Source organism: Panthera leo, chromosome B1 (assembly GCF_018350215.1).
Source record: "Panthera leo isolate Ple1 chromosome B1, P.leo_Ple1_pat1.1, whole genome shotgun sequence".
NCBI lineage: Eukaryota > Metazoa > Chordata > Mammalia > Carnivora > Felidae > Panthera > Panthera leo.
In genome coordinates, this window is record NC_056682.1 from 160,388,949 (window position 1) to 160,404,205 (window position 15,257).

Consider the following 15,257-nt stretch of genomic DNA (forward strand, 5'->3'; position numbering starts at 1 on the left):
AATATCCTGCCTGTTAAGCATGTTTTTGTATGCCTGAGGCCCTGGATCATGTTGTATCAGTTTGACCTCTGAGGAGTTGGAGTCTGAGTAGTTAAGATTCATCCTATGAGCATTTCCTGCCTACCTGACTGATTTGCAGTAATAATCCTGGATACCAAGGCTTGAGTGAGTTTCTATATCTGGCAATATTTCATGTGTGTTGTCACATATCATTGTATAGAGTATGAAGTGCATCCCTATGCAACTCCATTAGGAAGAAACACCTGAAAACTTGTGCCTGATTTCTCCTCGACTTTGTCCCATGCATCATTCTCATTTACTGATTTGAATCTGGATCGTCTCACTGTAGTAACCCATAATCAGTTTTTCTGAGTTCTGTTGAGTCTTTCTTGCAAATCATCAAGCCTGAGTGTAGTCTTAGGAGCCATTGATAAACCATGTAATGGACAAGACTAATCCTGGATCTCCCCATGAGGGAGTTTATTTGGGAAGTGATCCAAAAAACAGAAGAGAAAGAAGGAAATAAAGTACATGTTATCAAGCTGATCATCTTTGTAGGTGCCTGTGGCTTGATATTCCTGGGACATTCTGAGGAGCTATAAAATATCTCTCAGAACTGTCTTCCTAAAGCATGGTGGGAGCATTTATCCACCCCACTCCTCATCAATAATACTGTTTTCAGAAGGATATTAGCTCCTTTAAATTGTGAGCATTTAGATTGTAAACTCCTGTGTATGTCTCACCCTGAGGTATCACAGAGGCTCCAGGGCAGAAAGCAAGAAGTAATTGGCAGAGCCTAGGCAGGGTGGTGTCAGAGCTGGGCAAAGCTGGTTGCCATGGTAATGGCTGGAATGAAAGATGACTGAAAGCATGTAAGGCTGAGCACAAGAAATGTTTATTATAGTCCACCCCTTGTACCACAAGATCCATTTGTTGCCCTGCATTAAGTCCAGTCCAGGACCCTCAAGATAGTGGCTGGCCACAATCTCTACAAAAGACTCAATTCAGGAAGGTTAATGGGACAAACTACAGTCACTACTGCTGCACATAGTCTCAAGGCTATAGCTGATATTTATTATCTATCTCTTCTGTCCATTCTAGATTCCTTTCACCCTAGGCCTGCAATGTAGGCCAGCAAAGTGCAAGCTGTATGAAGTAAGCATCCAGAACATGTAAAAGGAAATATATTAAATGTGTTGGATGATTGTTAAAACTCAAACTGTCTGGCTCTGCTGGACCCCAGGCATGGGAATGGTTGCTGGTTGTACAAATAATAATTTATTTTGTTATTTGCTGTTACTGAAGGGAATAAGCTCTATCCTCAATGGGTTTTGAGGTGGAAAAAGGAGATTGAAAACTACTGAGCTAGAAAACAACTAATATTTGAAAACTTGATTTAAATTTAAAATTTTCTAGGAAGTAATCTCTTGATTAAATATGTACAACTGATCATCTGTAATTTATGAGACAAAGAAACATTTTTATGCTTACATGAGAATTATACCCTTTTCATTTTCTTAGTATCTGCTGGAATCCTAAGCAGTTTCATAACACTGGTCACTAAGACCCTTAATTTATTACAGTTGTCTAAATATATTAACAGAACAAAGTAAAAATGTAATGCCATCCCTATTTAAATAAAATCACCAGAGAGGCTTAGATTTAAGAAAAGCTCAGAAAAAAGAAACACACACACACACACACATACATATACCCATGTATACAAAATAGCATTCTCTATTTCTAGTTGAAGTAATTTCCTATTTAAGAAGTTAAAATTCAGTTTGATGTCTAATATGCATTTATCCAAAAAATTTCATGAAATCAAGAGTTCAGTCACATTTTCCCTGCCTTATAAATAGATAATGAGGGCAAACCTATTTAAAGAAGTTATATATATAATTATTTTGTAAAAATTATTTTATAAAAAAGTACAATGTGAGGGGCACCTGACTGCCTCAGTTAATGGAGCATGTGACTCTTGATCTCAGGGTTGTGACTTCAAGTTCCGTGTTGGGTGTAGAGTTTACATAAAATAAATAAAATAAAATAAAATAAAATAAAATAAAATAAAATAAAATAAGTAAAATAAAATCTTAAGGAAAAAATAAGATAGGATAAACTATAGAACTCAACCTTTACTATCATTGTTACTGTTATTGTTATCCTTATTATTATTCATTATTCAGGTCTATAATTCCTTGTCTAAAACCCTTGGAACTAGATGTATATCAGTTCAGAATTTTTTAGGTTTTTATTTATTTTTTTATTTTATTTTTATTTTTTGAGGATGTGTGATTTTTATTTATTTTTTTAATTTATTTTTTATTATGAAATTTATTGTCAAATTGGTTTCCATACAACACCCAGTGCTTATCCCAACAGGTGCCCTCCTCAATACCCATCACACACACCCCCTCCCTCCCACCCCCCATCAACCCTCAGTTTGTTCTCAGTTTTTAAGAGTGTCTTATGTTTTGGCTCCCTCCCTCTCTAACCTTTTTTTTTTTCCTTCCCCTACCCCATGGTCTTCTGTTAAGTTTCTCAGGATCCACATGAATGAAAACATATGGTATCTGTCTTTCTCTGAATGACTTATTTCACTTAGCATAACATTCTCCAGTTCCATCCACGTTGCTACAAAGGGCCATATTTCATTCTTTCTCATTGCCACATAGTATTCCATTGTGTATATAAACCACACTTCTTTATCCATTCATCAGTTGATGGACATTTAGGCTCTTTCCATAATTTGGCTATTGTTAAAAGTGCTGCTATAAATATTGGGGTACAAGTACCCCTCTGCATCAGCACTCCTGTATCCCTTGGGTAAATTCCTAGTAGTGCTATTGCTGGGTCATAGGGTAGATTTATTTTTAATTTTTTGAGGAACCTCCACACTGTTTTCCAGAGCAGCTGCACCAGTTTGCATTCCCACCAACAGCGCAAGAGGATTCCCGTTTCTCCACATCCTCACCAGCATCTATAGTGTTCTGATTTGTTCATTTTAGCCACTCTGACTGGCATGAGGTGGTATCTGAGTGTGGTTTTGATTTGTATTTCCCTGATGAGGACCCTGATGAGCATCTTTTCATGTACCTGTTGGCCATCTGGATGTCTTCTTTAGAGAAGTGTCTATTCATGTTTTCTGCCCATTTCTTCACTGGATTATTTGTTTTTTTGGTTGTGGAGTTTGGTGAGCTCTTTATAGATTTTGGATACTAGCCCTTTGATTGTCATTTGCAAATATCTTTTCCCATTCCATTGGTTGCCTTTTAGTTTCGTTGATTGTTTCCTTTGCAGTGCAGAACCTTTTCATCTTCAAGAAGTCCCAGTAGTTCATTTTTGCTTTTAATTCCCTTGCCTTTGGGGATGTGTCAAGTAAGAAATTGCTGCAACTGAAGTCAGAGAGGTTTTTTCCTGCTTTCTCCTCTAAGGTTTTGATGGTTTCCTGTCTCACATTCAGGTTCTTTATCCATTTTTAGTTTATTTTTGTGAATGGTGTAAGAAAGTGGTCTAGTTTCATTCTTCTGCATGTTGCTGTCCAGTTCTCCCAGCACCATTTGTTAAAGGGACTGTCTTTTTTCCATTGGATATTCTTTCCTGCTTTGTCAAAGATTACTTGGCCATACTTTTGTGGGTCCAATTCTGGAGTCTCTATTCTGTTCCATTGGTCTATGTGTCTGTTTTTGTGCCAATACCATGCTGTTTTGATGATGACAGCTTTGTAGTAGAGGCTAAAGTCTGGGATTGTGATGCCTTCCGCTTTGGTCTTCTTCAAAATTACTTTGGCTATTCAGGGCCTTTTGTGGTTCCATATGAATTTTAGGATTGCTTGTTCTAGCTTCGAGAAGAATGCTGGTGCAATTTTGATTGGGATTGCATTGAATGTGTAGATAGCTTTGGGTAGTATTGACATTTTAACAATATTTATTCTTCCAATCCATGAGCACAGAATATTTTTCCATTTCTTTATATCTTCTTCAATTTCCTTCATAAGCTTTCTATAGTTTTCAGCATACAGATCTTTTACATCTTTGGTTAGGTTTATTTCCTAGGTATTTTATGCTTCTTGGTGCAATTGTGAATGGGATCAGTTTCTTTATTTGTATTTCTGTTGCTTCATTATTAGTGTATAAGAATGCAACTGATTTCTGTACATTGATTTTGTATCCTGTGACTTTGCTGAATTCATGTATCAGTTCTAGCAGACTTTTGGTGGAGTCTGTCGGGTTTTCCATGTATAATATCATGTCATCTGCAAAAGTGAAAGCTTGACTTCATCTTTGCCAATTTTGATGCCTTTGATTTCCTTTTGTTGTCTGATTGCTGATGCTAGCACTTCCAACACTATGTTAAACAACAGCGGTGAGAGTGGACATCCCTGTCGTGTTCCTGATCTCAGGGGGAAAGCTCTCAGTTTTTCTCCATTGAGGATGATGTTAGCTGTGGGCTTTTCATAAGTGGCTTTTATGTTTAAGTATGTTCCTTCTATCCCGACTTTCCAGAGGGTATTTATTAAAAAAGGATGCTGAATTTTGTCAAATGTTTTTTCTGCATGGATTGACAGGATCATGTGGTTCTTATCTTTTATTTTATTAATGTGATGTCTCACGCTGATTGATTTGCGAATGTTGAACCAGCCCTGCATCCCAGGAATGAATCCCACTTGATCATGGTGAATAATTCTTTTTATATGCTGTTGAGTTCGATTTGCTAGTATCTTATTGAGAATTTTTGCATCCATATTCATCAGGGATATTGGCCTATAGTTTTCTTTTTTTGCTGGGTCTCTGTCTGGTTTAGGAATCAAAGTAATGCTGGCTTCATAGAATGAGTCTGGAAGTTTTCCTTCCCTTTCTATTTCTTGGAATAGCTTGAGAAGGATAGGTATTATCTCTGTTTTAAATGTCTGATAGAATTCCCCTGGGAAGCCATCTGGTCCTGGACTGTTATTTGTTGGGAGATTTTTGATAACTGATTCAATTTCTTTGCTGGTTATGGGTCTATTCAAGTTTTCTATTTCTTCCTGTTTGAGTTTTGGAAGTGTGTGGGTGCTTAGGAATTTGTCCATTTCTTCCAGGTTGTCCAGTTTGTTGGCATATAATTTTTCATAGTGTTCCCTGATATTGCTTTATTTCTGAGGGATTGGTTGTAATAATTCCATTTTCATTCATGATTTTATCTATTTGGGTCATCTCCCTTTTCTTTTGAGAACCCTGGCTAGAGGTTTATCAATTTTGTTTATTTTTTCAAAAAATCAACTCTTGGTTTCCTTGATCTGCTCTACAGTTTTTTTAGATTCTATATTGTTTATTTCTGCTCTGATCTTTATTATTTCTCTTCTTCTGCTGGGTTTAGGCTGCCTTTGCTGTTCTGCTTCTATTTCCGTTAGGTGTGCTGTTAGATTTTGTATTTGGGATTTTTCTTGTTTCTTGAGATAGGCCTGGATTGCAATGTATTTTCCTCTCAGGACTGCCTTCGCTGCATCCCAAGGCATTTGGATTATTGTATTTTCATTGTCATTTGTTTCCATATATTTTTAAATTTCTTCTCTGATTGTCTGGTTGACCTATTCATTCTTTAGTAGGGTGTTCTTTAACCTCCATGCTTTTGGAGGTTTTCCAGACTTTTTCCTGTAGTTGATTTCAAGCTTCATAGCATTGTGGTCTGAAAGTGTGCATGGTATGATCTCAATTCTTTTATACTTATGAAGGGCTGTTTTGTGACCCAGTATGTGATCTCTCTTGGAGAATGTTCCATGTGCACTCGAGAAAAAAGTATATTCTGTTGCTTTGGGATGCAGAGTTCTAAATAATATCTGTCAATTCCATCTGTTCCAATGTATCATTCAGGGCCCTTGTTTCTTTATTGATCCTGTGTCTGGATGATCTATCCATTGTTGTCAGTGGAGTATTAAAGTCCCCTGCAATTACCACATTCTTATCAATAAGGTTGCTTATGTTTGTGATTAATTGTTTTATATATTGGGGGACTTCCATGTTTGGTGCATAGACATTTATAATTGTTAGCTCTTCCTGATGGATAGACCCTGTAATTATAATAAAATGCCCTTCTTCATCTCTTGTTACAGCCTTTAATTTAAAGTCTAGTTTGTCTGGTATAGGTATGGCTATTCCAGCTTTCTTTTGACTTCCAGTAGCATGATAAATAGTTCTCCATCCCCTCACTTTCAATCTGAAGGTGTCCTCAGGTCTAAAATGAGTCTCTTGTAGACAGAAGATAGATGAGTCTTGTTTTTTATCCATTCTGATACCCTATGTCTTTTGGTTGGAGCGGTTAGTCCATTTGCATTCAGTGTTATTATTGAAAGATATGGGTTTAGAGTCATTGTGATGTCTGTAGGTTTCATGCTTGTAGTGATGTCTCTGGTACTTTGTGGTCCTTGCAACATTTTACTCACAGAATCCCCCTTAGGATCTCTTGTAGGGCTGGTTTAGTGGTGATGAATTCCTTCAGTTTTTGTTTGTTTGGGAAGACCTTTATCTCTCTTTCTATTCTGAATGACAGACTTGCTGGATAAAGGATTCTTGGCTGCATATTTTTTCTGTTCATCACATTGACGATTTCCTGTCATTCCTCTGGCCTGCCAAGTTTCAGTAGATAAGCCTGTCACTAGTCTTATGGGTCTCCCTTTGTATGTTAGAGCATGTTTATCCCTAGCTGCTTTCACAATTTTCTCTTTATCCTTGTATTTTGCCAGTGTCACTATATGTCGTGAAGAAAATCAATTCGAGGTATGTCTGAAGGGAGTTCTCTGTGCCTCTTGGATTTCAATGCCTTTTCCTTCCCCAGATCAAGGAAGTTCTCAGCTATGATTTGTTCAAGTACATCTTTAGCCCCTTTCTCTCTCTCTTCCTCTTCTGGAATTCCTATTATACAGATATTATTGTGTTTCATCACATCACTTAGTTCTCTAATTCTCCCCTCATACTCCTGGATTTTTTTTATCTCTTTCTCAACTTCCTCTTTTTCCATAATTTTATCTTCTAATTCACCTATTCTCTCCCCTGCCTCTTCAATCCAAACTGTGGTCGCCTCCATTTTATTTTGCACCTCATTTATAGCATTTTTTAGCCCCTCCTGACTATTTCTTAGTCCCTTGATCTCTGTAGCAATAGATTCTCTGCTGTCATCTATACTTTTTTCAAGCCCAGTGATTAATTTTATGACTATTATTCTAAATTCTTGCTCCGTTATATTGCTTAAATAGTTTTTGACCAATTTGTTAGCTGTCGCTACTTCCTGGCATTTCTTTTGAGGAGAATTCTTCCATTTCGTCATTTTGGATAGTCCCTGGGGTGGCACGGAACTACAGGGCACTTCCCCTGTGCTGTCTGGAGTAACTTGTGTTGGTGGGCAGGGCCACAGTCAGACCTGATGCCTGTCCCCAGCCCGCCGTTGGGGCCACAGTCAGACTGGTGTGTACCTTATCTTCCCCTCTCCCAGGGGCAGGACTCACTGTGGAGTGGTGTGGCCCCCGTCTGGTCTACTTGCACACTGCCAGGCTTGTGGTGCTGCTTTGATGGGATCTGGCATATTAGCCGAGGTGGATCCACAGGGTGCATAGGGGTGGGAGGGGCAGGCTTAGCTCTCTTTGCCTCGCTTTGCCCCTGCAAGAGGGGCCCTGCAGCACCAGGAGGGAGACAGACCCGTTGGAAGGATGGATCCTCGGAAGCACTGCATTGGGTGTTTGCCCGGTGCTAGCAAGTTCGGTGACAGGAACTGGTTCCCTTTGGGATTTTGACTGGGGGGATGGGGGAGGGAGATGGCACTTGCCAGTGCCTTTGTTTCCTGCAGAGCTGAGCTCTGTCTTCCGGGGCTCAACAACTCTCCCTCCCGTTGTCCTCTAGCCCTCCCACTCTCCGAGCAGAGCTGTTGACTTTTAACATTCCAGATGTTAAGTCCCGCTGTTTGTCAGAACTCACTCCGTCTGGCCCCTCCGCCTTTGCAAGTCAGACTCGGGGGCTCTGCCTTGCTGGGCAGGCTGCCCCTCCACCGCCCTGGCTCCCTCCCGCCAGTCCATGTAGCGAGCACCACCTCTCCGTCCTTCCTACCCTCTTCCCTGGGCCTCTTGTCTAGCTTGGCTCTGGAGAGTCTGTTCTACTAGTCTTCTGGCAGTTCTGGGTTATTTAGGCAGATGTGGGTGGAATCTAAGTGATCAGCAGGATGAGGTGAGCCCAGTGTCCTCCTATGCCGCCATCTTCCCTCAGCACCTTATCTTTTTTAGGTTTTTAAAAGTAATACCACATATTTACAATGTATTACAAAACAACTGCCATTTGGTCTGGGAAAGAATCCTACAATGAATAAATAAATATTTACACCACAAAATGTTGGAAATTCACACTAAATGGTATAAATGATATAAATAAATGGCTATGAGTAGTCTTTACATTTCAGGCCAAATTTTGCTACCAAATTAATTTAGCTTATGTCAGGTTTCACTGCCAAATGAGTTATGAAAACTATCTTGAGGCTTTTTGGATTTTAAAATTGTAGTTATGAGTTTATGGACTCTTATTATTTTCATTTTATAGCTCAAGCTTGTATTAAAAAGGGCAACTATCACCCATGCCCAGAATGTTTGCTCAGTGTCAGTGCTGAAAGGCCCCACATATGGTGGAAAGGAAATGTTTTCTTCTTAGACAGATCTGGTTTGAATCAGATTAGAGAAAGTCACCTACCTTCCCTGAACTTCACTTTTCTCATCTATAAAATAGGTATAGTAATTCTGCGGACCCTTGACATTCCACAGGATGGATTTTTGAGATCTTATAAAAACTAAAAACTTGTGAATCTCACTAGATAAAATAATTCCCTCACAAAATTTGATATGTTTTTAGTGAACCCAGTTACTTATCTACTAGCTAATCTGTTGCCACTTACAAGTAGTGAGACTGTCTAAATAGAGCTTATAAAAAAATGAATATTCAAAAAGCAGTTGGAACAAATTACCATTGTTGGTTTGTTTCACTGTCTCACAACATCTCTTAATCACTTATGTGGAGACATGCTTTATTCTTTATATGCAGCTGAATCTTGCCTTGGGCATGACACATCCGTGAGAAAAGTCCAAATACAAAAATAAAATATGAAGCTTAGCTAGGACTTTTGATGTCATGAAAAAACAGTGTTTTTGAAGGTCTCTACTTGAAAAAAAAATCTATGGAAAGTTTTGAAAAGAGTAGTCATTAAATGTAGTAATTCAATAATTTGAACTTAAAATTTTCCCAAGATATTGAGGAAAATAGTAAATAATTTTTAGATAATGACTACTGAAACAAGGGAAAGTTAAATACTTAAATCTGCAGAAAACTCATTCATAAAGCAAACTTTTAAAAACTTAACATTTGGAGGCATCTGAGTGACTCAGTGATTGAGTGTCCAACTCCTAATCTCAGTTCAGATCTTAATCTCAGGGTTGTGAGGCTCCATGCCAGGCCTGAAGCTTACTTAAAGAATAAATAATTAAATAACTAAATGAGAACTTAAAATTTTCATGTCTAAGTTATTTGTATTTCTTGTACAAAAAAGGCACTTAGAAATAGACATGTCACTGATGTTGTTATTTTTAATATAATGCATGACAGGCACGTAATTTCAGGTACTTTTGAGATATTTAAGAGTCCTTCATTTAAGGAGTTACAGGATTTGGGGACTGTCTAGAGCCATTTACATTTAGCATAATCACTTAAAATTCAGCCAAGCTTAAGTTCAGTTCATGAATCTAGAGTTGTACAGGATAAAGTTAAATAGTTAGGAGGCCCGGAGAATGTCATTTTTGGTATATAAGATTCAAAAAGGAGTCAAGTGAATTTTAAGATTTTGCAATTAATAACGAAAAAGGCAGCACTTCAATTCTATTTCAGACTTAGGGAATTAAAATGACTCTCATGAAATCATATCCTCATGAAGTAGAAAGTCACAGAATTAATCAATCAAACCCTGGGAAGAAAAGAGACACTATCCACTTGATATCTTTATAAGTTTGAAATGAGTACTCTGTGTACCTGGAAATGAAAGTCTGGCTGTCAAACATACTAAGAGGCGACAGGACCCTTCTCTGTCCCAAGAGAATGTTAATAATTCTTAGAGATGATACTTAGAATGAATTATTTTCTCTGAGCTGTCCTCTGACATAATAAGAAAGATCAGTTATCTTGTATGACTAGGTCTAGATGATATCCTTTTTGGACTGTCCTTACTGTGGTTTTTAAAAATGGCAACCATTATAGATGAGAATGCTAATAGTTGGCAGTTGTGGTATGACTAATAAATATAAAAAGTAACTTCTAGCAAATAATTATAAAAACAATACTTTAGAAGTCTGTATCCAAAGATAATGTTTCTTTCTCATTTACTCATCTATTATGTGAGCAAGTTATTTAGTCTCCTTAAGAGATTGAAAATACTGCTAATGATTTAATAAAATTTGATTACAATGTCTTTACGTAGTTTTCCATATTCCTGGGATAATCAAAGTGCTCAGAGGAAAAGAAAAGTTGAGTTGTTTATGAATTCTATTTTCTCTCTGGTAGATTCTCCATTTTTTTTAAACAGTACTACTGATAACATCAAAATCTCATAAGAATTAGTCTGGGGGCACCTGAGTGGCTCAGTCAGTTAAGCCTCCAACTTCAGCTCAGGTCATGATTTCACTGTCCGTGAGTTTGAGCCCCAAGTCAGGCTCTGTGCTGGCAGCTCAGAACCTGGAGCCTGCTTCAGATTCTGTGTCTCCCTCTCTGTCTGCCCCTTCCGCACTCCCACTCTGTCTCTCTCTCTCTCTCAAAAATAAAATAAAAACATTTAAAAAATGAATTAATCTGTATCAGAATTACCTGAGTTAGTAAATTAAAAAAAAAAGCTCTAAATGGCTAACATTTCCTCACTCTTAAGACTTATTTCTCTCTGGGATAATCAAATTATGGGACAATAAGGGAGTTATATTAGTGAGTTTAACAATGATATTCTCTACTACAAGAAGGATAGTGTTTTGTTTGCTTGTTTTTATACCACATGCATCAAGGATACTTTTTAAGGAGAAATTGTGTATAAGACATTGATACTTTGTTATCTTTTAGGGCTGTGAGGCAGTTATTTGCTAAGTAATACCTAAGAAAGAGATTATAGTTGTGCCATAATGAAATACAATGACTGGTTCAACAGCTTAAATATTTGGTTCATTTAAAAAAAATGTACACATACATTTTTTCAACTCTTAACTTTTTTTTCCATTTTATAATGAATATTTCAAGCACACAGGATTAGAGAAAAAGTTCAATGAGCACTCAGATATTCATTTCCCAGCTACAAAACCATCAACTCATGGCCTCTTGTTTCATCTAATTCAACCTTAATTCCTGTCCCTCCCACTAACTGGATTATTATGAATTAAATTCCAGATAGTATTTAATTTCATTTATAAAAATATCTAAATATCTCTAAAATATAAGCACATTAAAAAACATATGACTCCAATGCCATTATCATCTTCATGAATAATAATTTTAGGGAAGCTAAAACAAAGAAAGATTGATACCAAAAGCTGGTGAGTGTATGGAGAACTAGAACTTTCATACATTGATGTTAGGATTATAAAATAGCATAATGACTTTGCACCTTCTTATAAAGTTAAATATATATCTACACTATAACCTAGCAAATTCATTCCCAGGAATTTACCCCCAAGAAAACAAAAACATATATGCACAAAAAAACTTGTGCAAATTCATAAGTTCTCAAACTCGAAACCATTCAACTATCCATAAACAGAAGAATAATTTTTTTAGAAAGTAGAATATTCATACAATATAATGCTACTGAGACACAAATGGGAATGAAATACTAATATACGCAACAATATTGTTGGAGTTCAACAACGTTTTGATATATGCCCATTAGAATAACTGTAATCAAAAAGACAATAACAAATGTTGGCAAGGATATGAAAAAACTAAAATCCTCATACATTGCTCGTGGGAATGTAAAATCATGTACCACTTTGGAAAATAGTTTGACTGTTTTTTTTGTTTAATTTATTTTGAGAGAGGGGGAGAGTAGAGTTGGGGAGGGGGGCAGAGAGAGAGGAGAGAGAGAATCCCCTCACAAACCATGAGATCATGACCTGAGCCAAAATCCAGTTGGGCACTTAACCAACTTAGCCACCCAGGTGCCCCAGTTTGACTGTTTCTTAAAAAGTGAAACATAAATATATCATATGATGCAGTAATTCATCTTCTACTTATCTACTCAAGATAAATGAAAACATAAGTGAAAACAAAGTCTCAAGTGTAAGTGTTCATAGCAGCATTTTTCCTGCTAGTCAAAAAATAGAAACAACCCCAAATACTCATCAACAAATGAATGGATTGAAGAAATGAATGGATAAAATAAGGTATGTCCACACAATGGAATATTATCTAGCCAAAAAGGGAATGAGGTAAAGATCTATGCTACTATATTAATGAAACTCAAAAATATTGTGCTAAGTGAAAGAAGCCAGACACAAAGGACCACATACTGTATGATTCAATTTACATTTTTTGGATTTTCGAGAAAAGGCAAATGTGTGAGATGAAAATAGATCAGTAGTTGCCTGTATCAGGTGTGGGTGTGGGAATTATATGAAAATGAGCATGAAGGATCTTATTCAGCTGATGAAAATATACTAAAACTAGATTAATGTAATTGCACATCTAGGAAAATTTACTAAAAGTCATTCAACTGTATACTCAGAGTGGGTGAATGTAATGATACGTAAAAGAAGTCATATACAAAAGAGCATTTTCACGTACGTTCTTTTCACACAAAGTCCAAGAATAGGCAAAATTAATCAATGGTGCCAGAAGTGAGAAATTGGTTGCCCTGAGGTAAGAGTGGGGGATTATTGTCTGCAAAAGAATAGGAGGAAACTTTATGGGATGATGAGAATGTCCTACATCTACATCTACATCTACATGTTGTTTTGGGTGGTAGATATCCAAATTGTTAAAGGAGATACAATTGTTAAAATTTGACATACTGAACACTTGAGATCTATGTGTTTTGTTGTAAGTAAATTATATATTCACTAAAAATATAATAATTCCTTAATACTACCAAATATTCAGTTCTGAACCCCCTAATTGTTTATTTATATGTAAGTGATTTGGGGGCGCCTGGGTGGTTCACTCGGTCGAGCGTCTGACTTTGTCTCAGGTCATGATCTCGCAGTCTGTGAGTTCAAGCCCCGCATCAGGCTCTGTGCTGACAGCTCAGAGCCTGGAGCCTCCTTCAGATTCTGTGTCTCCTTCTCTCTCTGCCCCCACCCCTCTGCTCTCTGTCTCTGTCTCTGTCTCTCTCTCTCTCTCAATAAGTAAGTAAATAAATAAATAAATAAATAAATAAACATTAAAAAAGTTTAAAGGTAAGTGATTTGTTTAAATTGGTATCTAAACGGGGTGCCTGGGTGGCTCAGTTGGTTGAGCATCCAACTTCAGCTCAGGTCATGATCTCACAGCTTGTGAGTTCGAGCCCCACGTCAGGCTCTGTGCTGACAGCTCAGAGCCTGAAGCCTGCTTCAGATTCTGTGCCTCCCTCTCTCTCTGCCCCAGCCCACTCACATTCTGTCTCTGTCTCTCTCAAAAATAAACATTAAATTGGTATTTAAACAAATTCCACACATTGCCCTTAATTGGTATGTCTCTCAAGTCTTTTTTTTTTTGCCTCAAAAAAAAACTAACAAAACTGATTTATTGGTAGTGTGTTTTGCACATGCATTTCATTTACTCTGTCTTTAGTACCTTTCTGAGAAATAATTTATGTATATAATAAAATGCAAAGTATTCAACATATAGCTTGATGATCTTATAATATGTACATGTATTTCCAATTATAAGAGTAATTTAACCACATTGTACAATACATGAAAGTGAGAGAAAATAAAGTAAAAACAACCACAATCACCATTTTGGTGTATTTTATGCGACTGTCTCTTCTTCAGTGAAATAATATATGTAAAATACATTATCTAGTATTAGTGTTCGTATTCGTATTCGTATTCCACAGGCATATAATCCTGAGGAAATGGTCAAATTTGTAGCTATAAATCTTAGTAATACAACCATATTGAATTTTGAAGCCCCAAGCATACCATCTGATTCTACTCTATCCTGGTCATACCTAAGACATAATTAGGAAAAGCATACACATGTGAGCAGGAGCTTTTGTGTACTATCACTTGTCTTCTGAGGGATTGACTTCTTTCTCTAGGGTATATGCAAACCTGCTCAAATTTTCCTGAGGATTGCAAAAATCTTTGTGCTGGTTTCACGGGGAAAGATACTGAATTATTCCACACACAGATCCATACTCACTTTCCAGTAATTTTCCAGTTAACAGAAGGATTGTACAGGTCTCTCCTTTGACATTTTCAGGTTGTAAACTGAGTATGTTTTCTTGAAAATGAAGTCATGTCCCAGCATATGTTTTGATCTACTCTTGTTGCAAGCTGACTTACTCCATGGGAGGGTTTTTTGAAAACAGTTTCCATGTACCACTTGAGGCATGGATCTTTCTGCAATCTCATTAACGCCCATGTAAATGCCAGGTCTTGCTGAGGAAGAAGAAACTATGTTAAATAATGGGAACCTTGAGGTTTGGGTATTACTTTTACAAGCAGCAATTTTTCCTGGTTTGGAAAAGGTCAGAGAATTTCTAAGTGTGTTCTTGTGGGCGGGGTGGGTTAGGGCACTGCTGTTCCTTTTCCTGAAATGTAATGAGATGCAATTGATCTGTCAACAAAAATGACTTTCAGAGGCTACAAATACAATAAAATCAAATCAACACAAACCAGATTATCCTAAAGTGACTTTTGAATAAAAGTGGTTATCCTACTTTCTAAATAGCTTTGAAAATAATACCAAAAGGATGAAAACACAATCAAAGGTAACTTAATGTTCTTAAAGTTTATGAGAGCCTTTTCAAAAAATGGTGCAGGAGCAATTGGACATCCATCCATCCATCCATCCATCCAACTGGACAAAACCTTGACTTAAACCTTACACCTTATGTAAAATTTAGCTTAAAATTAATCACAGACTCAAATATAAAATATAAAACTACAAAAGTTTTAGGAAAAAACATAGGAGAAATATTCAGAACTTAGAGCTAAATGAAAACTTCCTTTCAGATGTGATACCAAAAGCATGATCCATAAAAGGAAAAATGTGGTAAGTTGGACCTCATCAAAATTA